The sequence below is a fragment of the Bos grunniens genome, chromosome 5 (genome assembly GCF_055505025.1).
Source record: "Bos grunniens cultivar Pamir isolate PY7600 chromosome 5, Bosgru_T2T1.0, whole genome shotgun sequence".
NCBI lineage: Eukaryota > Metazoa > Chordata > Mammalia > Artiodactyla > Bovidae > Bos > Bos grunniens.
This window is the reverse complement of record NC_141169.1, coordinates 9,753,318-9,766,563: the sequence shown is the minus strand read 5'-3', so window position 1 is coordinate 9,766,563 and position 13,246 is coordinate 9,753,318. Positions and strand designations below refer to the sequence as shown.

Below are 13,246 nucleotides of genomic sequence, written 5' to 3'. Positions count from 1 at the left end.
TCCATTTGAGCAATCTGTAATAGTCGCGGGAGCCCACAGCTTGGCTTTAGGGAGGTAAAGCTCTGCCCTGAATGGACAGAGAGATGGGGGTGGAATGCCTTTTGTTAGGAGGACTGGGAAATGATGCCCAGATGCCCAGGCTGCTGCTGCCATCTCCTGTTCAGAGTGTTCACCCAGACCTGCCCTAACACATGTTTCAGAAAAGGCAATGGCAACCCACTCCAGGACTCTTGCCTGGAGAATGCCAGGGACGGGGTAGCCTGGTGGGCTGCCGTCTATGGGGTTGCACAGAGTCGGACACGACTGAAGCGACTTAGCAGCAGCAGCAACACACATTTGCTGTAAATCCGAGTGCCATATCCAGGTCCATCTGATTCCAGGTGAGGCTCAGGAATATTCCTCCCTGCCTTTGAGGGTCCCTATTCAACCTGTTCTGGAGGCTGTGACTTCTGGTGGCCAGCACTGGAAGGTGGTGAGAACAGGATGAAGGGAGTGAAGGCTATTGTTTGCAGGAAGAGGGAGCAGGAAGAAGAGGTCTGCGAGGTGGAGACGTGGTCAAAGATAGAGGCAAGGAAGACGGCGAGGTGCATCTACTCTGACTGTCTTGCATGACCCATCACTGCAATGGAAACCTCTGTGCTGGCCACGTGCAAGAGAGGCGAGGGAGCACAGAAAATCAGGTCCGCTCCTGATTTCAGGAGCAGTCATCAAAGGAGCCTCAGATGAAGCTGACCTGTCCAGATAAATCGCTTATGTGAATTCTGGTTGTATATCTCACCATCCACCGAGGCTTGGAAATAACTCACAGATGAATTCAGCTTTTTTGCTCCTGAGGCTGTAGCGTAGATTCTTAAAGGATCTGGTGAGACGCATGGCCAGAATATCTGCAGAGGCTAATGCTATGAGGGTATAGAGTATGTTTTGGGGCCAAGCGTAGCATAATATGGGCTTCCCTGGTGGCTCAGCAATAAAGAATCTGCCTGCAATGAAGGAGCCACAGGAGACGTGGGTTTGATCCCTGGGTCAGGAAGATCTCCTGGAGAGGGGAATTGCTTACTCACTCCAGTATTCTTGCCTGGAGAATCCCATGGACAGAAGAGCCTGGTGGGCTACAGTCCACCAGGTTGTCAAAGAGTCAGATATGACTGAGGCAACTTAGCTCGTTTGCATGTAGCATAGTATAAATTTGATTCTTGCTCAGAAGTGACCACTTAACAGTACTATTTCTAGGGTTTCATTTTTTAAGGAGAGTAGAATGAATTTCATGAAGATCAACCATTATAATTTAGCCTGCCATTCATGGGAATTTCATAGGCAATGTAAGGCCTCCAACCAGACACAGGGCTATGAGACTGCTCCTGTATTTGATAAATTAGCTTTATTGGGACCCATAGTTTTGCTTTTACCCTGTAAGATCTGTACTCAGAGGTGAAGTCCCTTTGCAGTGTTGTTATCTTGCTTATCCTTGGAGGTCTGGCTTAGTTCCAATTTTAAGAGTAAAATGGATTCTGAGGCCCATTTATAAAATACGACTCAGCTTCATATATTTAAAGAAAACATACGGATTAAACAACATTTTCAGCCACACTGGTTGGAAAATTTCTCAGGTGGCGTCGTTCCTGTAATCAAGAAACTTCTACAATTGTTATTCCCAAATGGCAGCCTTTCTGGTGGGCTTACTAAAAACAAATTGCTGAGCCCCACTCACAGATGCAGTAGATACTGGGTGGGGTCTGAGGATTTGCCTCTCTAACAACTTCTAGCTGTTGTTGATGCTGCTGGGCCTGGGACCACAGTTTGAGACTCACACATGTTTTTTATCAGCCTCTTCCCACCTCTTTATTTCTTCATCTCTGGATCATAACCATAGTCATTTGGGCCTGTTATGGGCTGAATTAGGTTCCCCCAGTTCATATTGTTGAGGACTTAACCCCTAGTAGTACCCCAGAATGTGACTGTATTTGGTGATGGGGTCTTTAAATAGGGAACTAAGATTAAAACAAGGGTGGGCCTCATCCAATCGAAGGCCATCATAGAGAAACGCTGACCTGTGCTGAGCGCCTGCGTTGTGTTCAGTTCACGTCTGACTCTTCGCAAGCCCACGGACTATAGTCTGCCAGGTTCCTTTGTCTGTGGTCTTTCTCAAGCAAGAATACTGGAGGGGGTTGCCGTTTCCTCCTGCAGGGGATCTTCTAGGCCCGGAGACTGACCCCGTGTCTCCTGTGTCTCTTGCACTGGCAGGCGGGTTCTTTATCACTGAGCCCCCTGGGCGGCCCTGGCCTTTCCCAAGGAGGAGGGAATTCTGCCCGCAGACAGCCTGCGGATTTTTGAGCTGCAGCATCAACTCTGCCCTGGTTCTCCAGCGTCCTGCCTACCCTGACAACCTTGAAAATTTCCTGTGAGTCAGTTACTTAAATTTTCTTTCTCTTTACATACACGTATCCATCCTACTGGTTCTGTTCTTCTGGAGCAGAGGTCTGCAACCCTTGGTACCAGCCTGTTAGGAACCAGGCCACACAGCAGGAGGTAAGCAGCAGGCAAGCAAGTAGGCAAGCAAGCTAAGCTCTCCATCACTCACATTACTGCCTGAACCATCCCCTCCCCTCCCACCCACCGTCCTTAGAAAAAGTGCCTTCCACGAAACTGGTCCCTGGTGCCAAAAAGGTTGGGGACCGCTGCTCTGGAGTACCTTCATACAACGTTTCACTCGCATTCAAGTTCTGGTTGAAGACTGAGGGTGAATCTTTTCGTAGGAGTATTTTTCGGGATACATAAAGCACTAGGAAAATGGAGCTTGCTGGCTTTCCCTGTGTCTACCTATCCCCTATCGCTTTTTATGATCGTCTGTTCGGATATGTTGAAGATTTATGATGTATGGGGATTGCTGTGTGCTCAAGAAGAGAACCTAACGGGCCCTCCGTCATGGGGACCATACTTTGCCTTGCTTTTTTAATAGTCTTTTTTGTGGTCAGTGTTATAAAAAAACTCTCCCCCAAGTCTGACTGCTGCTTGGGACTGTGGTTTAACTGCAAGGGCTAATTCAGGCCCTTAATATGCAGGGGAGTCACGTGGAATTTCCTTGGAGTATTCAGAATGCTTTACAAATGTGTCAGCATGAGTGGCTATGGTATCTTATTACCTTCATTTTGACTTTTCCCTAAGTCCTGCCTCACACACTGAGGATTTAATGAGCTTTCACAGAGATGTCTACATCAAAACAGCCCTCGCGGAGCCATAAGCTTTACTGAGCTTGCGTGTCTCATCTTCTATTGTGTTTTTTTTTCCCTGCCTCTGGCATCCATGTGATTGAACTTAGGGGGCTATTTAAGTTTGCAGCACAGAGGAGACACCTGTGAAAATCTGCCTTTTGAGGCTGCCCATCCTAGAGGGGTGTTTCTTGGGCTGCCTTGTTTTCAAGTTTGCCTCGTGAACAGAAATTAGAGCTTTCAGAATGGCTCAAACTTGAAACCCAGGCTTTATCTCCCAAAGCTGGAAACCCTGAGCTTGAGCTGAGGCTGGAAGGAAAGCTCACAACGTGTTGAGATGGCGGCACCTACTGGTCAAGTGTGGTACGGCAGCTTGCGGGAGGCGCGGTCTTGAGGCTGCCCAGGAGCTGGTCCCTGCGGGGGCTCTGTGTAGCGGTTGTGGACGCTTTCCATGGGAGGAATGCTTACTCTCTGAGCTCGCGAGGGCTCGAACGACCCAAGCTGGAGGGTCAGTCAGTGTCAGAGGGTTTTCTGAAGGGCTTGGTGCTTCTGATAGTGCCACAGCACTCGTCTGCAAACAGTGCTGTGAGTATGTACTAGTCCACATTTTTCTTTCTTCCTAAAAAGCTTGCGACTTCATTATTATTTTTATTTTTTTACGATGTAATTATTTTTAATGTCTAGCTTCCATGAGGTAATCTCCTCCTGAGGAGCAAAATACAATTGAAGAGTAAAATGCTTCTCACAGGACTCTCCTAGACGGCAAAGGCACTTGCAAAAGACAGGCATTCTGGGGTGGAAGGATGGGCCACCCTGGGTTTTTCCCCCCACAGGCTTTATCATCAGGAGATTTATATTACTAGCTTCATGAATGTCAAGTGAAACTGTTACAGGAATATTATAGCAATTCTTGATATGTGGTCTATATGGAAACTGATAATTGAGTGCTAGTTAACAGAGTTCTTGCAAGCTAACTACCAGTGTTACATTTGCTTATGTTTGACTTCTTAAAGCATTTTGATACAGTATAATAACAATACAAAGCAGATGAGCCAAGCGACATTAGAACCATCTTCTAGACGTGGTAACAGACACAAGAAACTGAAGAGGTTTACTGAAGGTCACGTTGTTAGGGCTGGCACCCAGGTGACATGTCCCTAACTGCTACCGTGGTGCTTCTCAGACGTGCTGGGGCGATGGCATGCATCCCTAGATTATTATGATGTCGTCTAAAGGGGTGGATGAACATATAAGGAAGTCCTACTTTTGGCTTAGAGGCTCTTCTGGGTTCGCGAATGGGCTTCACAAAAACCAAATACACTGGGGTGTTCTACAGCTGCACGGCAGTGACGCGGACAACAGTGAGTTAGGAAAGGTGGATAAGTGGCACCTGCCTTTCCACACTGTGCCTTTGGTCTCAAACCTGGTCTCGAGCATTAGATGGTCACCTGTCAGATGGCCTGGTTACCTGCAGATAAGCTGTACCGAGGTGACGAAATGGCCTCGAAGTTCCAGAGCCCTGATTTCTGGCCCTGACCTTCCTGCAAGCACCTGTCCTCTGTGTGTTTCTTTGCTTTGTGAAAAATTGAAAACCCTGCCTCCCATCTTCACTCTGGTACTTTTTGCCTGGCACACTCTGTACAAAGTACAGTTGGTAAGGGGATTAATGTAATGATGTGGAATGGCCCAGAAGTTCTAGAAGGAAGGAAAGGCAACTTGTTTTGCAGGCAGCAGGAGAGAGTCTCCTGTGTGCTGGGCATCATGCTTGCTTCTGGATATGTAGCATTTCATTTAGATCATCAATGATAGCCAGGAGGTGTAGCTGTTTGTTGCGATGGGGAAGTCATGGCTCAGCTGGGTTCTTTGCCTCAGGTCCCCAGGCCTGCTTCTCTCTCCCATGTCACACTGTGTCTGGAAACCTTAAGGAGGATCAGGCCTAGGGGAAGAAGGTTAGAGTGGGGACTCTGAAGACAATGGAAGGTCTTACTAGTGTATTTGAAGTGAGGCTCAAGAATAGGAGGGAAGGTGGGGGACTAGGTATGTTCCACTCATCTTGGCTTTAGAGAGGAGGGTACTCGAACTCTTTGCTTTCATTTGAGTCATTGTGGTTTGTCCGGCTGTACGTAAATGTGGCGAAAGGGAAAGCTTCTCTTAAGACCTTGTTCTTTTGGATATAATAATTAGCTTAAAATGTATTCCTCAAGAAAAGCAGAGGGAGGGCAAACATCCTTTATTTCATTGGTTCTCATTACTGTCAACACCAGCATCTGCTGGGAGACTTGTGTGAAATGCAAATTCTTGAGCTCCACTCCAGAGCGCTGTGGTTGGGTGTTGGGACCAGCAATCTGTATTTTAACCAGATCGCCAGATGATTCTGAATTAACGCCCAAGTTTGAGAACCACTTCTCTACTCTGTAATATCTACTACCTGAGAATTTTGGTCTTTCCTTATCTATACGTGAAAAGGTGCCTTTAAAAACAAATCATCAGCAATCATCAAATGTGCTTGCTAAGACTTAATTTATTTCTCTCCTGGTATGTAATGGAAGATAAGTGCAATACTAGGAACTGTCTGGTTATTAGAAATAAAGCCAGTGAAGGTTTTTCCCTTCCTGGCAATATATTTGAACACTTTAATTCTAGAGAAAATACACCTTCTAAATATAACGTTACATCTGAATTTTTACTTTATTTTTTATCTTATTTTCTTTGAAATTATCTCCGGAAGACAATAATTGAATTTTTAAAAAGCCAAAAATTATTCAGATAACGACAGATCACTTGTTTCAATGTCCTATGACAAAATTCACTTAAAAGATAACAATATCAAAAATACTTCTAAAAAGATTAAAGAAAGGATCAATATTTCTTCTATTTCTGTCCTATCCTAATCCCCTAAGACAAGAAATATCTTTGAAATTATAAGATTCTGGGTTTGCAAGATTTCAAAGGAGACCAATCTTGGTGGTACTGGACTGTGTGCTGATGTTGCCAGCACTGAGTAGGTAGGCAGAAACACAGCCTACCATGGCTTAATCTACACGATGAGCTGGACGGTGGTTTGTAGTAAAGGTCTGGAGAGAGACCAGCTAAAAGGGCTGTGACAGAAATATGAAGGGAATCACTGTGAAACATAAAAAATTGCCTTTCTGACTCTTCCAATATCAAGTTATCCCTTCTATTCAAACTCCACTGTTTATAAAACATGCCCATCCTGTACACTTATACCTTTTTTTTTTGGAAATATTAATTTAGATAAGTTCTCCCAGAAAACTTTTCTCGTCCATAAATCCTATTTGTGTTTTGATAAATTTGTTATTGATGAAACTTTACACATGCTGATTTATAACATACATTAACATTGATGCAATCATGTTTTAAAATCTGTTTTATTCTTGGCTTCTAGAGTAGAGGGATCACATTTCATTAGATGTTTTGTTCAGTGGATATGTACTGTCCCCTATCACATCGCACCATAAATAAGGCATTAAGACATATGTGCTTTTGATCCCTGTCACAAGGAAAATTGTTAAGTTGGCTGACAATACAAAGCCAGGATGAGTTAAGAGGCAAGTTAAGAATTGAACACCGTAACACAAATGGTTTTTTTAAGACAGTACTTGCTGAAAAGCCACATCTATTATTGAATACAAGATAATGATTGCTGTGAACTTGAAGCGTAGTTCTTAGTATTCTATCCACCTAAAGTGTGAAATTCCCTCAGTAACATTTGAACAGATTTCCCCTGCTAGTTCAGAGGAGCTCAGCCTCTGTTGTAGCAAGGGCCCTGCTATCCCCCGGTTCTCCTGTTCTGCGGGTCAGACTGACCTTGCATAGTGATTGCTTTCTGAGGCATAATAAATGACAAATGGAATACAATTGATAGTAACAGGGAAAATACTTTGTATTTAGAAATCAATTAGGTCAACTTTCAACTTTAAACAGCAACTCAGCATCTAATGTTTGCAGTATTAAGGTAACTTGACCTCATCCAGTTATAAGGTTAAAAAATTCACCGTGATTTTCCGAGACCCCCAAACTTGAGAGATTTCAATTCTACATCGTCATATAGAATTTACAGTTGCTAATGGAAAATACTGTGTAGGTTTTTCCTATATTGGAAACTGTTGGGATTATAACATCACATAGATGTATAAAAAGATCCTGATATAACATATAAACCATCCTGATATATTTCTCTACGAATCATATCCCCCACCCTACCTCATGTTGAAGATTTAAGACAATGGTGTATTTGATCTAAAATAATGATGAAGAAAACCATTACTTGAGATGTTTGGAGGACCAACTGGAACCTCCCTAGTACCAGGCTGTCGTCTTCTTACTGCAGGGAGGAAGGAAGGACACCGCCTTTCTGCAGACCCTTTCCTCAGTAGCAAGCAGAGCAATGTTCAACATTGCAGGTCTCCCCACTGTCCTCTTTTCCTCGAGAACCCTTTTGTGGCCAGCTCCCCAGTGCCACGGGATGCAAGCAAACACTGTCCCAAAGTTTCGTAGCTCCTGCAAGAACTGGCTCCTGCCTGCCTCTCAGACTTAATTCCCTTGGTGCTCTCAGGGGGGTGCCAAGGTCCAGTCACACCAGCCTTCCAGATAGTCCTCAAATATACAGCATTCCTTCCCATCTCAGGAACTTGGCACTTTCCTTGTTGCTTGGAAAACTTTCTTCCAGAGTTTCAAACATCTCTGTTTGCCAGAGCGGTCAGCCCTCTGCAGTCACCTTCTAAATTATTCTGTAGGCTGTTTCCTTAGCATTTAATGGTATCACAAATTATCTTACTTTTCTTTGGTTTCGTTTAATTATCTCTATTTCGTTTATTATCTCTCCCTACTAGAATGTAAGTCCTTGTGGGTGAATGATCATGTTAACTTGTATAATCCCTGTATCTCTATGATAGTGCCTGCCACTAAATAAATGCTCAGTAAGTATTTGACACAGACTGTCTGAAAAATACTGGTTTTTGATCAAGCCACACAAAGTATTTGAGCTACAATTTTCTCCATTCAATCTGTGATTATATCTCTTAGCCTGGATATATATGAATTCATAAAACTTCTATTCTTTGAGCTCTATCTCATTCTCAATCAGAAAAATAATTTAATTTCATTTTGTATAAGATTAGTATCAACTGGGGAAATTAAAGTCATTGCTTCCCGTGACCTTTAGCCAGTGAGACTGGGCATCTACATTTTAAAAATCTAAGGTGGCTATGTACGTAAAGGATTGAGAAAGACTGGAATAATAGCTTAATATTTAGATATTTAATCTTTACTTTAAAATGCTATAAAATGATCAAATATATCCTCCTATCATGTATTTAAGTAAAAAAAAAAAACAGCAAGTATCAATTTAGGGCAGAAATCACATCAACCAACCTTCCTCTAGTAGGGTAACCTAGCCATCATTACAGAGATTCTTTACTGTTACCTGGAAATCTTTAGATCCTATGAAGTGTTAGACATAATAAATACCTCACTTTCTAAAGTATTAAAATATTTGGTATAGAAATGATTATAAATTATATTCCTAGATATAGTAACCAATTTAGTGTATGAAGTATTGAGTATTTTGCAGCCATAATATAACAAAGATTATCAATGGTTGACTGGGTAGACTATAAAAGTCTCCCTGAATTTAGTACTAAGGATTAATTTAGGAAAACCTGGATACTTGCTTTCTTTACTAAGTGTGGCATAGTAACAAAAATCAAGTTTACCAAAAGTTATTTTATTTTTGATATGATATGCATCAACTTAAATTGTTTTCCTCCCCATTGGTATGTTTCCTGTATCTTTTCTCCTTTCATTAAATTACTGAGTAAAGTGTATACTATACATAGGAGAAGAAATTTCTTTCACTTCATGAATCAAAGATTACTTTTGAAGTCTATAATAAATGTGAAGCTCTCTGCTTCACTAATTAAACAACTAACCCATTCAGAGGAACTTTTGTAGTATAGACATGATTGATTGATGTCTTTTCTATAACTAGTCTTCTCTACATCTTTTTCCTGTCTACTCAGTTTGACAATTGTGTTTAATGCCTATTTTGTATTAGGTCTTTTAAAATAATCTTGGCATTAAGAAATGCTATAAAAAACTGATGCTGCTGCTGCTAAGTCACTTCAGTCATGTCCGACTCTGTGCGACCCCGTAGACGGCAGCCCACCAGGCTCCCCCATCCCTGGGATTCTCCAGGTGAGAACACTGGAGTGGGTTGCCATTTCCTTCTCCAACGCAGGAAAGTGAAAAGTGAAAGTGAAGTTGCTCAGTCATGTCCGACTCTTAGCAACCCATGGACGGCAGCCTACCAGGCTCCACGGGATTACCAGGCAAGAGTACTGGAGTGGGGTGCCATTGCTGTCTCCTATAAAAAAACTGAGTGGTGTGTAAATAGTTTTTAAACATTAGAGTTATCATGAAATTAATCTATTGAATCTTAATTCTACTGATAATTACGGAGGTAATTTAATGTAGACAGGCTAATCCATTTAATAACTAAATACACTCAACAGCAAAACAGCTCTGTTGTGTAGATACATCATTGGTAAGATGGAATTTATGGTCCAGGTGTTTTAGCATTTGAATAAGAGGAAAAATATATCATCTGTTTTAAAATGATGCAGTAGAAATCTGTTTTGATTAAGTCTAGTTAGGTATTACAGTTTATTGATGTGAGCTGAAACAAGTTTTCTTTGGCATATGCCAAACAGATCGATTCCTATCCCAATAGTCAAGCATCTTTAAATGTAATAATTGTGAAAAATATTAACTCTGATAGGAGATGTTAGAATAAAGGGTGAGTTATATGTCATTAATTTCTGATAGGTATTGATCTTGAGTTTAAATGGGTTCATATTTGGATACTGAATCATGCTGCAGACTCTTCTATTATATACAATTCATGTTAATACCTAGCTATAGACCCCTGGCATTTACTAGGTCCTTATCACCCAGCCATCTGGGCTATGTCAACAGTTCATGTATCTGTCTGATTTTAAATAATACATGTGACCAGATGTAGTGCATGAGTGTGAACTGCAGATAATATTGCTTCTCCGGTCAGCCCCTGCTAGAGCTTTCAGTTTAGTCAGAGAGAGGGGACACATTGGCATGGCGGTTGTTTCTGCCCCTCATGCTCCCAGACGCAGACACGTTACCTGACAACACAGAGATGGCACGGTGTGGCCGAGGGTCAGTGTCGGCGAGGGCTTCCCTGGTGGCTCAGCTGGTGAGGCGTCTGCCTGCAGTGCAGGAGACCTGGGTTCCATCCATGGGTTCGGAAGATCCCCTGGAGAAGGGAACGGCTACCCACTCCAGTACTTTGGCCTGGAGAATTCCCGTATCAGAGAGGGATGGGGTGGGGAAGGATGGAGACTGACAGATGTCTAAAGAAGTGCTTTCAGGATTGTCTCTCCAGACAGGGTCAAACTAGATATCCTCAGATTTCTTTAACTGGAGAGACCAATCTTGACTAAACTGACTTATTTTATGTACATCAGATAAACATATATCTACATACATATTTTATGTACATCATTAAACCAACTTACATAGGTTTGCCTCTCTTGATATTCTTTCTCTACTCTTTTTCTTCTTTATACTTCAAATACTTCAAGTACATTGTATGTTACAAGTAGGGTCATGTGGGGAGTAAAGAATTACCCTCCATCTTCCGGTCTTCATTTGCTGTAAGTTGTGAATATATTCTCACTTATGTATAAACAGTCAGCATTATTTGCTGTGTTCTTAAAATCTTTGTGCAGCTGATAGCTTTACTATAAATTATGGGCTCTATATCATTATTCTATATCATCATTTTCCTATTGCATGTAGTTTTCCCACAATGGCGAAAAGCGATGTGGTTTTTATGGATATGTGAGAAAGACAAAGGGATGTTTTAGAAAATGGTTTGTAACTATTTGTTTTTCAAATTGTTGTCCACAAGTGCATCCCCATGGAAACTTGCCTATTTTGGGTATTTCAAACGTACATTTTTAAAAAGATTGAGAATGTGGCAGCCATGGAGATAGTCTCATGAAACAATATCTAAACGGTTCCTTTTATGGAGAAACAAACATGATTAATAGCATATTGTTATGTCTCGTGTCTGCTGATCCCCGCTCATTCTCCAAAGAGCATTATTTCTGCGGTGACACATGCTGATCATGTGGTGTGGATGTGGCACATTTGAAGAAGAATTTACAGTGTATACAAATTGCAGAGCTTTCAACAGTGGATTGATATTTGCCACATAGCTTACAAAATTGCTGTAGTGATGGCCTCGTTTTTATTCATGACATGTAGCATTTGGCCCATTGTCTCCCAAACCTAGCAGGAAGTTTTGAGCTTCTTGGTATTTTAAGATTCCTTGACTTCTTATCACAACAAATCAGCTACCCCAGATAAAAATAAATCCATCTATTTCTTTCCCTCATTTTCCTGACTGGTGTAATCATGTGTAATTCTTACTGTCTACTCAAAACTGTTGGGGGATCAGCTAAAGATTCTATTTTCAGTGGTTATAAAAGATAATATCTTTTCTTTGCTCTTGGCAACATCTTTTCCACATTTAGAAAACAATGAAAATGGGTCATGTTAGCTCTTGGCCATCATCCTAATACATGCTTTGGAGTTAATGACCTATGGACTGTCTCATTCTTTATTAAACTAGAGTTTTGCATTCTTAGGGGGCTTTCCAAAATTTCTGAGCACTGACTCCAGTGTCCTCCGGTGTACACATTTCAGAACTGGGAAGGAATTTTCTTTTCAATTTATTTTTTTATTGAAGGATAATTGCTTTATAGAATTTTGCTGTTTTCTGTCCAACCTCAACATGAATCAGCCATCGGTATACATACATCCCCTCCTGAAAACTTCTTTTACTGTTTGTTTTCAAAAAACACTTTTGTCCTTTGTTTTGTGTTATATATTGTGAAGTTGGTGTTTCTTAGAGGGTGATTCTTCAAGACTTTGCATCAGAATAACCAGGAGTTGTTATATGCAGATACCTGAGTCTCTGTCCCAGAGATGCAGAGTCAGAATCACTGGGGTGGGTCTGGGCACCCGCATTTTTAACAACTATCCCTGGAGATTCTATAATAACACACCCTCCTGATAGAATACAACTGTTTAACCTCTGTGCCTAGGGGCTGTAACTGATCTTGAAAGTAACGACTATCACCTTGCTCCAGGTGACATAATTTGCACTGGACGGCTTGAGTGAAGCCCATGAAAGACTGAATTCAACTTAGAGAGTTTGGCAATCAAGCTAAATATCCTTGGAAACTTCCAGAGTTACATTTAGAATTGTGTCCCATGATACGTGCTGGAAGTGAGACTTGAAACTCTTCAACCATGAAGATGAGGTGGCAGCATTGTGTGGTGAGATGGCACAGGAAACCTGAATATAAACACGAAGCTGGGGTGCAGGTGGAATGACGATCACAGAGCCAGATGAGCGTGGCTTCCAGCTCTGTCTCCATAATAGTGAACAGTTACTTAAGTTCTTAAAGTTTTAGCTTCCTCATCTGCAAAATGATGAGAGTGCTTATTTTCCCACAGGAATGCTGTGAGGATTAGACCAGCTATTCTCTGTGCTACAGAGAATAGTGTAGCACAGTGTCTGACTCTTATCAAGCATTTAGCAAATGGCAGTATTTTACATTATTTAAGTGTGCTAAAAATGTTCTTCATTTCCATGGGCTGTCTAATTTAATGTAGGACTTACTAGATCTATCAGAGGACACATTACTGGGAAAAGTATAAATACCTTGTACTAGAATTTTTATAGTGGGGTATCATCAGTTCAGCATCTTTATACAGAACTATGGTTGACTATTGTGTTGTTGAAAGATGTGTTGCTATAACATATTCTGTAATTTATTGAAAATATGGCTTGAGCCAGGACTGATATTTCCATACCTTAATTTCTTGCCAGGGTGTGAAATGTGAATGAGAATAACCTATTTACACAATTCTGTTGCAAGTAGACAGTCATGGAGAATAATGGGACAAATGGG

General features: G+C 41.6%; 1 protein-coding gene and 1 long non-coding RNA gene across 18 annotated transcripts in view; one reads left to right on the top strand and one right to left on the bottom strand.

The window, feature by feature from the left end:
- The window catches only part of SYT1 (synaptotagmin 1), a 615,410-nt gene that overhangs the window by 49,795 nt on the left and 552,369 nt on the right, over positions 1 to 13,246 (bottom strand). The window lies entirely within an intron of this gene.
- Positions 871 to 13,246, top strand: part of LOC147371304 (uncharacterized) — a 213,901-nt gene continuing 201,525 nt past the window's right edge. For 7 of the 13 annotated variants that reach the window (XR_015163443.1, XR_015163439.1, XR_015163440.1 and 4 more), the window contains exon 1: positions 892 to 2,398. This is a non-coding gene — a long non-coding RNA (uncharacterized LOC147371304). Of the gene's footprint in view, positions 2,399 to 13,246 lie in introns of all 13 variants that reach the window. The other 6 variants (XR_015163438.1, XR_015163448.1, XR_015163449.1 and 3 more) reach the window with 1 other exon arrangement.